A 13,320-nucleotide genomic window follows, 5' to 3' on the forward strand; every position below is an offset into this window, starting at 1 on the left:
GAAAACATATTAACCTGTGTTCTTTGAAAATGATGATAAGAACCTCGTCCTGTTGATTGACATTTTATCCATGTGTGGTATTTTTAAAAAGCAGAAACTGGACAAAAAAAATGTCTGTGACTCCTATTGCAAAACAAGGTGTAACCTACATAAATCAAAAAGAAGAAATAAGAACTCAAAACATAATTTTATTGTTTTTGAAAATTCGCCAAAAACTCTTTGTCAGTCTCACGCAATAAAACTATCATTGAAACCACATCTTCCTACAGGTCCTTGACTGAAATAATATTTAACTGTATAGGGAATAAGTTATAAAGTATAAATTCTCTATAGCTCATGGAAACAAAAGTAAACATATTTTAGAAAATATTTCTCTCTTTTAATTTTTTTATCCGAGAACACATTCTGGTATTCATTATTTCAATCTGACTATATTTTTCTTTAAAGTATATTACAATATAGATTATTTTTCTAAATTTGTTTACTAGTACAGATGAATTCAGTGCATGGTGGTATAAAATTTATATTCTATTTCATAATGGACTTTTTAAACGTCCACAAGTCCACTATTATATATAACTCTTTGGTTCCTACATTAATGCCGTTTATCCTTTACAATGCCCGGTTTAAGCCTGTTTACATTTAGAGAAAGATTCACACTTTTTATTTAATGCAGATTTCCCTACCCCAAACCTCATTTAAAAATATAGTATCTTGGCTAATTAACCTTGGTTGTCAAATCCATTGGCCCCATAATCTACCAATAAACATTTCTCTCAGCAGGCCTGCAAAGAAATATCATAGGATCACCTAAGAATAGAAGATATTCTCCTAGAATGGGCAGCAGTTTATACCTGTAGCCCAAAAGTAAGCAAGTTTGAGGTGGGGATCCAAGGTGAGCTCTCCGGCCCACCTTTGCTTTTTGTTGATGAGTGCGTCTTGATGCTCTTGCCACTGTCACCCTACGTGATGTGCAGAGCCATGACTAATGCAGTGCCTCAGCTAATACCAGAGAAAATGTAAAGTCCAGCTTCACTTCCACGATGAAAACTTTACATACCTGGTATACAGTTATCACAAATGCTCTCACTCCAAAATCAAGAATCGATACAGCATGCCAGAAAGGTAATCCCTGGAATTAATCTTTGCTGATGAAACCCTGACGACATGCACTAATAATGGGGAGGACATTAAGATACAATTCTAGGACGTTCTAGTATTTTTTACTTGTCCCCAGTTTGGAGAGATCAAAGTCAGTGAGAAATTAAAATTGAATGTCATCCTAAGATGCAGAGGAAAGGTTTAGGGTTTGGGGGAAGCTTTGCAGGATGGCTAAGACATATAGGTACATAGGTGAGAATAACCAAGAATGTCCGGACAGGAAGCACGGGCACATTTGATTGGCTTTTGTGGAACAACAATGGCTTCCAGTAGCCCAACATGTGAAGCACAGTAGTAGATTTGCTTTTAAATTTTGGTGCTGGCCTTTAAGCCTACCTACAAAATGGATTTTATCCACATTCATCTCATAAAATACATTAAGACCCTGCCATGGATGTGCGCCACCCACAGTGAGATACGGATTACAATGAGGATGCCTGAGAATTCTAAAGAGGGGTAAAGGTGTCTTTTCTGACCTAATGTCTCTATTTTTTACCAAGATAGGAAATGATGCTTTATAAAGCTTTCTTTACGAAATTTATTTAATAACATCTCTAATATTTAATAATATTTCTAATGACTAATATTGTTAGTTACACTAACATTTTTAATGAAGTGTTTCCACATATTTTCGGGCAGCCACTCAGAACTGTGGTGAAGAACAGAACTTGGAAGGAAGATGAGGCAGCGGGTTTAGTTGTGACTGGAGATCCATGCATGGATGGCGGTCGCTTGAGGCCAAGGCTGGCTGTGTGGTGATTCCTAGCACACATCACTTTATTTATTCACCCTATAAATTAACCACTTATGGTTCTATCAGAATAGTTTATAACCTACAGGGTGGCAGGGGGTGGAGGGGCGGAGAGACAAATTGGAATAATGTACGTTTGTGCAACAGTCTTTAGAATCATTTTTGATGTTCTCAAACATATTTCCCTTTCCCTTTGGGAGTTAAGAACATAAATGAGGTACAGGATGGCCATTAAAGCTCTGAATGAATTCATGAAGTGTTTCATTATTAAAAAATATTCTATATTGCATGTGACAATAATGTGGGTCTGATTTTTGGCACAGACTATCAGTGTACGGACTTTGTTTAGGGCTCTGCCAAAATTCATCCTGTTGGAGATGCTTCTTGTACTCTGAAAATTAAAATATTAAGGTTCCAGCACCAATCTCCTCAAAAATAACTCAATGTATACACAATCTGTGTAAACGTATAACTTTTTAAATGTGAGTTATTATATCTAGCCACTGTGTATGGTATTGTAAAAGAAAGTAAAGATATGCTTTGACCAAATGCAAATAGAAGAAGACAGCCAAGAATAATAAAATCAGGTCTGTATCTTAATAAACTTCTAGCTCCAGATGTATCAGAAACTAGATTTAATTTTCTTAGACACCTTTGGTCCTTTGTTATAGTCTTGGACAGAATATTCTTAGAATAAAAATCCTAACGTTTTTGTCTTTGTATTACTGATAAAACAATGCTAGTAAGTTTATAAAGATTTCAATAGTTTAAAAAAATTTAAATGATATCGATTGATTGTATTCTCTAGCAGCATAATGTTTAAAGATTAATTTTTTAGTAAACTTTTAGGATAATAAAGTAAAATAAAGTTCCTGTTATCTGTTGTTTATTTCTATGAAAAACTCATATATAGGAAGCACATGGACTGTGCTAGTCACAGAGGATGAGCTTGTATGCAGCAGGGGTCTGAGACATCAGCCAAATGAACGACATACTTCCCTTATTTAGCAAACAGCCAACGACTCATCACAACTGTGACTCGCTGTCGGATGCATATTTGTTTACTTTTCTAGTGACTAAAGATTATGAAAGATGGTGACAAGATGATCTGTAAATATTCCAGGGGTTGTTACAGTGATTCAAAGAAGAAGGAAAAGTCAATGTTTCTCTGACATGTGAGTAATATAACATTTCCCAAGATTTAGACACACTCAGATAACATCATAAAACATACGTCTTTATTTAGGGACATTGTGGCCACTCGGGTCCCAGCACAAAGCTGTTGCCTAGACTTGTCTTTATTCATTTGTTTTTATTTTTTATTTTTGGAAAACAAAACAAACAAAAACCAAACCAAACAAAACGTTCGCAATATATATCTGTGTTTAATGTTGGTTCCTGTTTTACTTTTCTGGGAGGAATGTAAAATTTTAGGGCTTAATAATATTTGCAAGTGAGTAACTTCTGATTTCTTATAAGTTAAAACATCTCTTTTTTTCCTTCAGGTTCTAATATTCTTGATCATTTTAGGAATAATTCACAAAACATATCCCAAATAATGAAAGGAGCAATGTTAAAATCAATTACTCAAGGACATCAAATTTTAGTATTCTAAAAGATCACTCTTGAATGGCCACATTCCAAAATTGTAATAAAAAACATGAATTCTCTATCTTTGCTTTCAACCTGAATACAAAATAAGTATAATTATGCATTCATTTGTGTAATATCTGATTAAGTTTACCAAATAATTATGGTAACACACCAGACATGGTTAAGGCTGATACACTAGGTTACTTATCCCAATGGTGTATAAAAACATACTTCCAGGGGCTGGAGAGATGGCTCAATGGTTAAGAGCATTGACTGCTCTTCCAGAGGTCTTGAATTCAAATTCCAGCAACCACATAGTAGCTCACAACCATCTGTAATGAGATCTGATGCCTTCTCCTGGTGTGTCTGAGGACAGTTACCATGTAATCATATACAAAAAATAAACAATTCTTTAAAAAATGTACTTCCTGTATTTTAGTTGCTGAAGTTCTGATAGCCTAGTGAGTCTCAGGAAATAACACATCTCTTAGATTTAGTGTACTATTAATCACTTACTCAAATAGTGGTGAATGGGTAAATAGTTCTGTTTAACATTAACTGTAACTTACCAGATAATTTATATAGCGTACATTTGCGTGGCAATTGTAATTTTATATTTTCAACATTTACTAAGTATTTATCAATAGAGCATATTCATCAATAAATCAACAAAATAACCAAATGAGTACCAAAAAAGAGAGTGATTTTTTGAAAGAATAAGTATAAATAATTCTTAAGACCAGGTCTTAGGAGGAAAGAGGAATTGGGGAATAGAGGCACAATATGGTGGGACTTTTTATATCGTTGCCAACAAGGTGATATACAAGTGTGGGCACCAGATCTGTTTCTCTCTGTGTGTGTCTGCCTCTCCCTGTCTCTCTTTTATCCTCTTCTCTGGGTCAGTTTTCTTTCCTTTTCTTTCATAAGCTCCTTTTAAAAATCCCAATCATTTACCAGAAAATCATAATGAATAAGTTATGCTATTCTAGGGAAAAAAATCATCTCCACCAAGTCTGGTGAGGGTTCTATTTAGGTAGGAAATGTCTTTGTTGCTTGGCCATTCATGGGCAAGAATAAAAATTATACACACTATTGTTAGCACATTACAAAGACCTGAGGTTTGGCAATGTTTTATTCTGAGACTAGAAAAGCTCAGCATCATTCCAATACCATCTAGAAAATGCAAATCATGTATGTCTTGTGGAATTAAGGTGATTGAGAGTGGGCAATATTGTTAGAAGGTTTTATAGTCTCCCTGAGGGCTCAGAGTTCCTTAACATCAAGGGATCACCTTTAGACTGCATGCTTTTCCACTTACAGACCACTATGTGTCCAGTGCACTAGAGTGAGTTATGTGCTTGGTAGTTTACAGACCTTTCTGGGTGATTCTCACGGTCATCATATATCTCTGTTAAAAGGATCACTGTATGAATTTGGAGTAGGGAACAATGGCTACTCAAAAACATACACGCATTCTTTTTTATTATTGCTTATTTGATGCTCTCACAAAATCCTAAGCTAGACACATGCTTTATGGATTGCTGCTGCAGATCCCAGTAGTCACCAGCTCGGAACCTCACAGTTTCAATCTTTACCTCTAACTTATTTAAACACACACCAACAATTCTCCTTGAAAACAGAACTAGTTGATATTAATTACTGTACTCATAAATCAAGCTCTTCAATTTTTAACTCTCTTAACATATTTTCTTTCAAGGTCCTGCACATCTCATCTGAGTCCTTGAAGTTCCAACAGCTTAGATGTCCCCATGTATGCACTCTGCATTTAGACAGGAGACTCTGCTAACGACTGCACGACAATATAATAAAGCTGTATCTTATCTTCCATAGTGAGCAAATCCAATCGCTAAGGAGCGGAGTGTTGTAAGCACAGGGGAGGTGGTCAGACACCTACGCTGACCCTTCAGCCACATGATTCAACTTTGGAAGAGTATTCAGGAACACTCATTGACTTCATGGCTTATTTTATAGCCCTGCAATGCCCTAAGGTTATCTTTGTATAATTTTTTTTTCTTTTTGTACAAAATACAAACCTTACTCATTGCTGCTACTAACTTCCGGAGAAATTGGTCCATTCATATGACACAAATACCTGGGTAGGCCTTTAATGTAGTAGATGTTATTTGAATAGAGTGAAGAGAAATTGAATTACTAATGAGATTTCATAAATTCCGAATAAATCTAGATATAAAGTTATACTTTGAAATCAGATTTTTTTTCCTCTAGTGACTTCACCTAGTTTTTGTAGATTTGCCTTAATATATAAAATCAACATAGCTAATACTCCCAGTTTCCATATTTCAAAGGTGGGTACACATACTTCAGGCATCCTTCCAAACCTGCCAAAAAGAGATGGGTACAGTGTGTCCCTATACAAGAATGAAGTCCTAGGAGATGTAGCTAATTTCTTTGAGTTCACTCATGAAATGTGGTAACACCTCTGCTACTGCATTCTTTGTTCTGTGTCTCTCTCTTCTGCTCTACTGAATTGTTACTGTGGAATGACTAAAGAAAAAGAGAAACAGAACCCCAGGGATACTTTTTCTAAACAGAAACTATTTTAACACATAGACTTAATCTTAATCGTCAGGATAAAATAATCTATAAAAAGAATTATGACCAGGCATAAAAGTGGAGAAAGACAACAAACACGGTGCTGAGAGCTTATGGAGACAAGCCCTGTGTCCAGCATTCAGAGATAAACAACCTCAAACAAATAGATCATAGAAACAGAATACACCAAGAGGGAGATAATTCAAATATTTCAAAGTTTCCTGAGGAAATTATGATGTGTCTTTACTCCTAATGGAAGAAGCAGAGGTTTTAACTTAAAGTGCCTATTATGTATAAAAACAGAGACAGGAAGAAATAATAAAAGAAGTCACCGTTTAAAGGAACTGAAAACTGCTCTCTGGATTGAGCACAATGAATCAACAGTAACCTGACCTTCACATGGTGCATGTAATACTCAGCAGAGGACTTAAGGTTTGCAAATGAAATTTTTATTTCCAATTACTGATATGTAAAATTCAAGGAGGGAGTAGAAACTCCCGAGAAAGCTAACAAACAACCAGAGGAGCCTGAGCAAACAAATGAGACTGGAAAAAGCCATTTCCAAAAGTGGTTACTGACCCCTATCATCTACCTGTGAAATTCAATAGAAAACACAAAACAATGCAACATAACTTTAAACGTTCCATGACGGAAAGCTACCAGGCTACCTGGGGTAACTTAATGTGCAAATATTGAGATACTTCATTTAAGAAGAAAAAACACTCAAGCATATTAAAAAAATAGTCCTTCAGTTAAAACAAAAAAACAGAGAAAAGTCATTACTGTATGATGATTAGCAAGGTATACCTTCGGTTCCAGGAAGGTAATTAAATTACTGTTTCATGTAAAGTCCCCCTGCCCCCATGTCTAGTAAATTCACTACATAACTGAGAAGTAATTCAATTTATGCTGACATCTTTATAGAGCAATTAAGTCATTGTTTGACCTACATAAGCCAAGGAGAATGCTGCCTTGTCAGAGCTAGCATTTACACTGCAGGGAATTTAATCAAAATATCCCGAATTAGCCATGGTCGAGAGGAGTCCCTTCTCTGGCCATTCTGACTGTTGCTTGCTAGGCTACTGATCTGCTTTCTTTAGTATATACACTAGCGAAGTCTAAACATAATGCTGTGTTTAACTCATCTGAAAGTTAAAATCAACACTCTGTACTTCATGGGCAAAGCTCAATTGCTCCAGAAGATCCAAGGAGATCATGATTTTGAAGCTTCCGAAGCTCTAGAAGATGTGATTCCAGTAGAACACATTTTCAGATTCAAGACTTGCTCTTCACTTCACCTTTGTCTTCAGGATGAAACCGTTGTCCTCAGAACTCCTTGTTCTGCTGCGGACCTGTCACTCTTTGTGCCATTAACCCTGATGCTTACTGCTACACTGCTCTCTGCTTTTGGAGGCAGGTAGCTGGACCAGGAGCCTGACTAGAGGATATGGAGAAGACTGAAAGCAGGCTGCCTGGGAGGGAGGAGGAATGGGAGGGTTCAAGGCTGAATGAGGCATTCAAAGACAAAGTGAGCAGCTTGCTTGGACAAGGGAAGAGAATGGAACTAAATACTTTATACTGGGTAGCCTCAGTTCCATCCAGCAGATTTCTCTAAGATCTCCCCCTTTCTCTCTCTCTCTCTCTCTCTCTCTCTCTCTCTCTCTCTCTCTCTCTCTCTCTCTCTCTCTCTCTCTCTCTCTCTCTCTCTGTGTGTGTGTGTTTATACAGGTGCTGTTTCAACCTCTCTAATACTCTTGCAGTATAGAATACAGTCTCTTCTCAAGGTACTTCTTAAAGAATTTAGATATAGCATGATTATATTAAAGTTTTGCAGAAGTTCGAAGATGGGCTATGGTTTGTCGAACTGTTGTAAGTTTTGCTTGTACACAATAATATTTTCTTTTGTAATTTTTACATGTAATATCTTTGGTTTAATGTTAGGGTTCATAGGCTACATGACTTATTTAAATTCATTAGAAGAAACTTTCAGTCTCCTCACATCTTCCAACCCCTCTTTTGTGTGTGTGTGTGTGGGGGGGGGACAGAAACAGACAGACAGACATCAGACTGTGTGTAATATAAAGAATCTATAATGATATCTATTCAGTTTTTGTGGGTCTTTGTCTTCTACCTACATCATTCTCAGCATTAGATAATAAATTTAAACAAAGAAACGAAAATGAATGCATTGTTACATGTTATATATATGGTTAAATATTACAGATGACAGACTGGATTTTTATTGAATCTAAAAGAAAAAACTCACCATGTCTACAATTTTAAAGTAACCCCTCTGTAAAACAAATGTTTCAATATTTGATGAAATTCTAAGGACTGGAATTATACACTTTATAGCATTTCCACATTGAATATTGCAAAGACACCAAACTATAAAGTTCAAATAAGTGTTTGGCCAAGGTTCTACTTTTAATTTTAAAATAGGTTTGATTTTGAAACGTAGATCTAGCCAATCAAATAGAAATTTCCATAAGCCTTCTTTGCTGACTTTCCTTTCTTAACAGAGCCCCAAGTGGGCAGACTTCATGGCTCATAGCAGCGTGCATGCAGTCAACACAAGAGGCTGAAAAATCATCCAAACCAGCTCCCATGTATTATTAAAGCCAGCCAGCTCCCTGCACTGCTGAACAATGCTGACTGCCCTCCACCAACAAATTCAATCCGCAGGCTCTCTGAATGTTCGCCAAGGCTCTGTCTTGCCTGCACATGGCAGATATAATTGGTAAAATGAATGAAGAATTTCCTATTCTTGCTAGGCAGTAGTCCAGATAGAAGATAAGAATAACTTCAATAGCTGAGCCAGCATCTGAAAAGGGCTCTGCTTTTCATACAACACTTATTATGAAGATGCAAATTCCCCCTCAACCAGCAGGGCTTTCTCTGGCTGTTCATACACATTCCTTTAACTGTTCACAGTTTGTGCCTTCAGTGGCTTATTTTTTTGAGATTTTTTTTTCAAATTCTATTTGAGACAATCTAATAATCTCTCAGAATTTTCCAACGGTATAGATGGACAATTAACTACAAAATATCATTATTGCTATATTATTTACACATTTCAGATGCTATATAAGAGAACTTCTATCCATTGTTTGCTGGAATGATGCCCAGCTTACTAAACGTTAATGTAGTGATTGAGTTCAAATATTTTAAGTGTGGAATGTTCCCCTAAATGTGTAAAATTTTATATATCATTTATATATAATGATATATATATATATATATATATATATATATATATATATATATATATATATATCTGGCTAAGAGGTATGTAGGGTTTTTTTTTTTAGAGCTTCAAACATGAATAATTGTAGGAAAATTACTGCAATTCCTCCTTCATCTTCTAACTGCTCTTGTGTCTCTTGCCAAATTAATAATCCCTTTAAATTATTATTACATGTATACAAATAATGGTATATTATATATACATACACACGTGTACATATGTGTGTTTGAATACTACTGTCTGAGTCTATTTCCTGTTACTCTTAGGTACATGTGTTCAGGATTGACCACTTAGGCTGGAAAAAGCAACCTCTGAGAGAACCGTTGGCCTTTTCTCAGAAGCCATTAATTTATAGATGGTTTATTGATAGTGTAGCTCTTTACTGTCTTCCAAAATCTTTATTTTTCAGATGGTGGAGAATATTTCAGAGATACAAAACTGGTCAGAAGAAGTGACCATGGAGCAGTCACACCAAGTGACACGACACAGCTCCAAAGCAAATTTAACACGATCCTGAGAAAACCTTGGAATAAGAAGCAGACAGTTTATATCAGCCAGATCCTCATGATATCTGGTGCCAGTGATTGTCTGCTAGGTAGGGTATGCAACCATTCGTAAAAGAATTTTAATAATGTGATCATATATATCCAGGTGTAATCTTGGCCTAATATATAATGTGTTATATATGCCACTGTGTGTGTGACACAGTCTGAAATAATCACACCCTGTCGTTTACTTGGCTTTCTGTCCAAAGTGTGCTAGGATATGGGTTTCCTTCTAGAAATGGCTAATTCCATCAAGAAAGAATGGATTATCACTATATAGTATACATGATCTCAATATTGTTGTATACCCAGTGAAACCAAAGTTAAAACCTGAAAATGTTTAAGCACACCCACATAGCTCAGTCACTTAAGTGAAAATAAAGTATCATTCACTTGAATGCGGCTCAAGCTAGCTGTCAGAAAGGTCTATATTCTGTTTACTTGATAATATGTGTTACTTAAAACTTTAAACCCTTTCATTAATTCTTTATTTCTCTCATCCATTTATAATATTTGCAATACAAGGGACACAATTATCGTATTCTGTATATTATATTTTAACATTGGAGATGAGAAAAACTATGACATTTAAAAAAGGAGCTCTGGAAAAAAGGGAAGAAACTCATCAAATAGAAAGGAATGCAAAAGGCTGTCCTGGAGAAGGTAAATATTGCCAAGACATAATATAAGCTATATAGAAATTTCCAGTGATACCCATTAATTCATAACATTCCTACATTTGAATAATTATTATAAAATTGATTCTCCAATTTTGAGGAGGAAATAAATATATAGTTTAAAGAGGGATTTAACTTATGATTATTAGAAAGCTAATATTTATCTTGTCTTCCTCCTACCCAATATTCATAGAATTTTACTCAATCCCATTCTCTCACACAGCTTGAAAATTTTATATGTTTCTTGCATAAGCTTATAAAAATAAATATTAAGATATATTCAAGTATGCAATATCTATTATCATTTCAGAAACTACTAGGCATTATTCTATTGTAAAGTGTAGAAATATCTCCATACTTTAATGAGCTGATTTATTCTTATGAATTGCATTCTAATTAATTTCCAATATCAGAAAGTAATGAATTACTTCATTTAATAACTTTTCCAGTTGAAGTACAAGGAAAACAATGATCATGAATTTATTTCAATTGAGCATACCAGTGGGGTGAATTTACCAATAGGGGTCCTTGATAAAATTCTACAGGAAGTTTTCATATGCAATTCATTATTTTCTTTTCCAAGTATGGGTGTATCTTCTTATCCTCACACAGATAATCGAGAACAATAGTAGTTTCCCTATAATACTGTCAAAGAATGTGTGGTTCAGGTTAAAATTCTTCACATCTAATAAGTCATATTTTTTTGAATCTTTTTTCTTAGTTGGAAAACTTGCTTAACATTGCTTTGGTATAAACAAGATCCAGCTCCCCTTCCTGAGTCATTTCTCTTTCCTTTACTCTTCACACATGGGCTATTCCAACAGAACTGATGCTACCATTACAGAACTGTCTATGTCCTTGTGAAATTTTCCAGCAACCCGACTTTCATCAAAGCACGTTCCTAGACTATTTCCTATCGACCTTCACTCTCTTCCATTCAACATCTTCTCGATTAAGACCCTAGAAAGCACAACCGAACCAAACGATGTCTTCTGTATTTTCAGCCAGCTCTTAGGCCGCACGGTGGCCATCTCCCTCGCAGAAAGCTGCCTCTGTTCCACTGATCTCATAGTGTTCACGCGTCCTGGTAGGTTTTCATTGTCAGACTGGACCTCCTTAAACTAGCTCTGAAACTATGGTTAGCACTCAAGGTTCATAAATCTACCTGGCTGACCGCTGCATTGGTCATACGCTGATCTGAAGTTTTAATTATGATACAGAGTTCAAAAAACGTTAAAATTCCAGCCATATATTTGATGCAAAATTATTATTAATATATAATGATTATTGAGGGTTTGCTATGTACTAGAAGTTAATAAGAATTGTGGTAGATATGGCTATGCTAGGAAATAGCTCTATGAAGAATCCCATCCACATCTTTTATTACCAAGTAATTATAGGAAAAATGTGTAAATGAATTAATTTTTGTAATTTTAAGGAATCACTGAATCTTAACTTTTAGGAAAAGATTCTCTCCTGTAAATAAGATGTAATTAAATGTGGTGTGTGTTTATTGCCTGGCTAGGTTCAGAGCGCCATCTGGTGGTCAGAGAGTAGAAGTGTATGAGGAAATACTGAGCTTACCTTGATGTAAAATTGTAGAATAAAACTTGTGTTCTCCCTTGCCTAGAATGTAATCAGTGTTATTTAAATGTAATGAGGCAATATATGAGAGTCTACACAATACACAATACATTTATCTCTCTCTTTATTTCTCTCTCTCTCTCTCTCTCTCTCTCTCTCTCTCTCTCTCTCTCTCGCCCTCTCTCTCTCACACACACATACACACACACACAACTTTCATTTTCCTGACACAATTACCTAATTTCTCAAACAAGCAACAAATAATATGATTATCTGACTAAGAAGAAAATGTTGTCAAAAGAAGATAACGTAGAAAAAAAGAAAGAAATGATGTCTTGAAATGTTACAAATAGGAGGTAAAGCTGTGGTTGTGATAAATCACCCTTCAGTCTACCCTGCTGTCTGCTCATTTTCTTTCTGAAACGATTGTACAGTCATGCTGTCATAGAATACATAGTTTTTTTGTAAGTAGCACAAATATATTTGGAGGTTTTTCATAAAACTACGGTGACTCTGAAAACCCTGGAAAATCATTCTTAATATGTATTAAAAGGACGAGTTATAGGAGAAGAAAAAAAAGTCTTGAATATTGAGTGATACATACAGAAAAGTTAGTAAATAATGACCAGCAGCTTTTATTTCCCATTCATCTTATACAAGGGATACTTAGTTAGACCTCTGATCTCTAGGACTGCATGGGATTCTCCTATGCAGCGCTCAGCCTCTGGGTTTCTGTTCCTCAGTGACTGGTGCCACGCCATTCTGTTACAGAGAGAAAGATCAATAAATCTCAATAGCTATTGCAGCATCTGCTCAAATTGTGAGAGTCTTGCATTATATTCTACTGGACAAATTGCATTACATGATTAAGCTCGACCACTCAGAGAAACTGTAACACAGTAAGACATGTCACATGAGGACACATCCTAAATGTAGCATTAGTATATTATCTCAATCAAGATACGGAAAGTGATTTTAAAAAATCCATTCATAATAATTCGCGAAAAGTAGGATTATAGAAAACTAGAAAACCTAGTCAATGACCCATGAGGCAAAGAAAGCAGGTGTTTGATACTAGTGATTGCATTAGCATGAATTTAGTTCATGGGTATGTATATTGGGATGGGCTTCACATGCTGAAAGGAACAAAAACAAAACAAAACAAAACAAAACAAAAAACCAGTCTGG

The sequence above is a fragment of the Micromys minutus genome (genome assembly GCF_963924665.1).
Source record: "Micromys minutus genome assembly, chromosome: 7".
In the NCBI taxonomy this organism is placed as follows: Eukaryota; Metazoa; Chordata; class Mammalia; order Rodentia; family Muridae; genus Micromys; species Micromys minutus.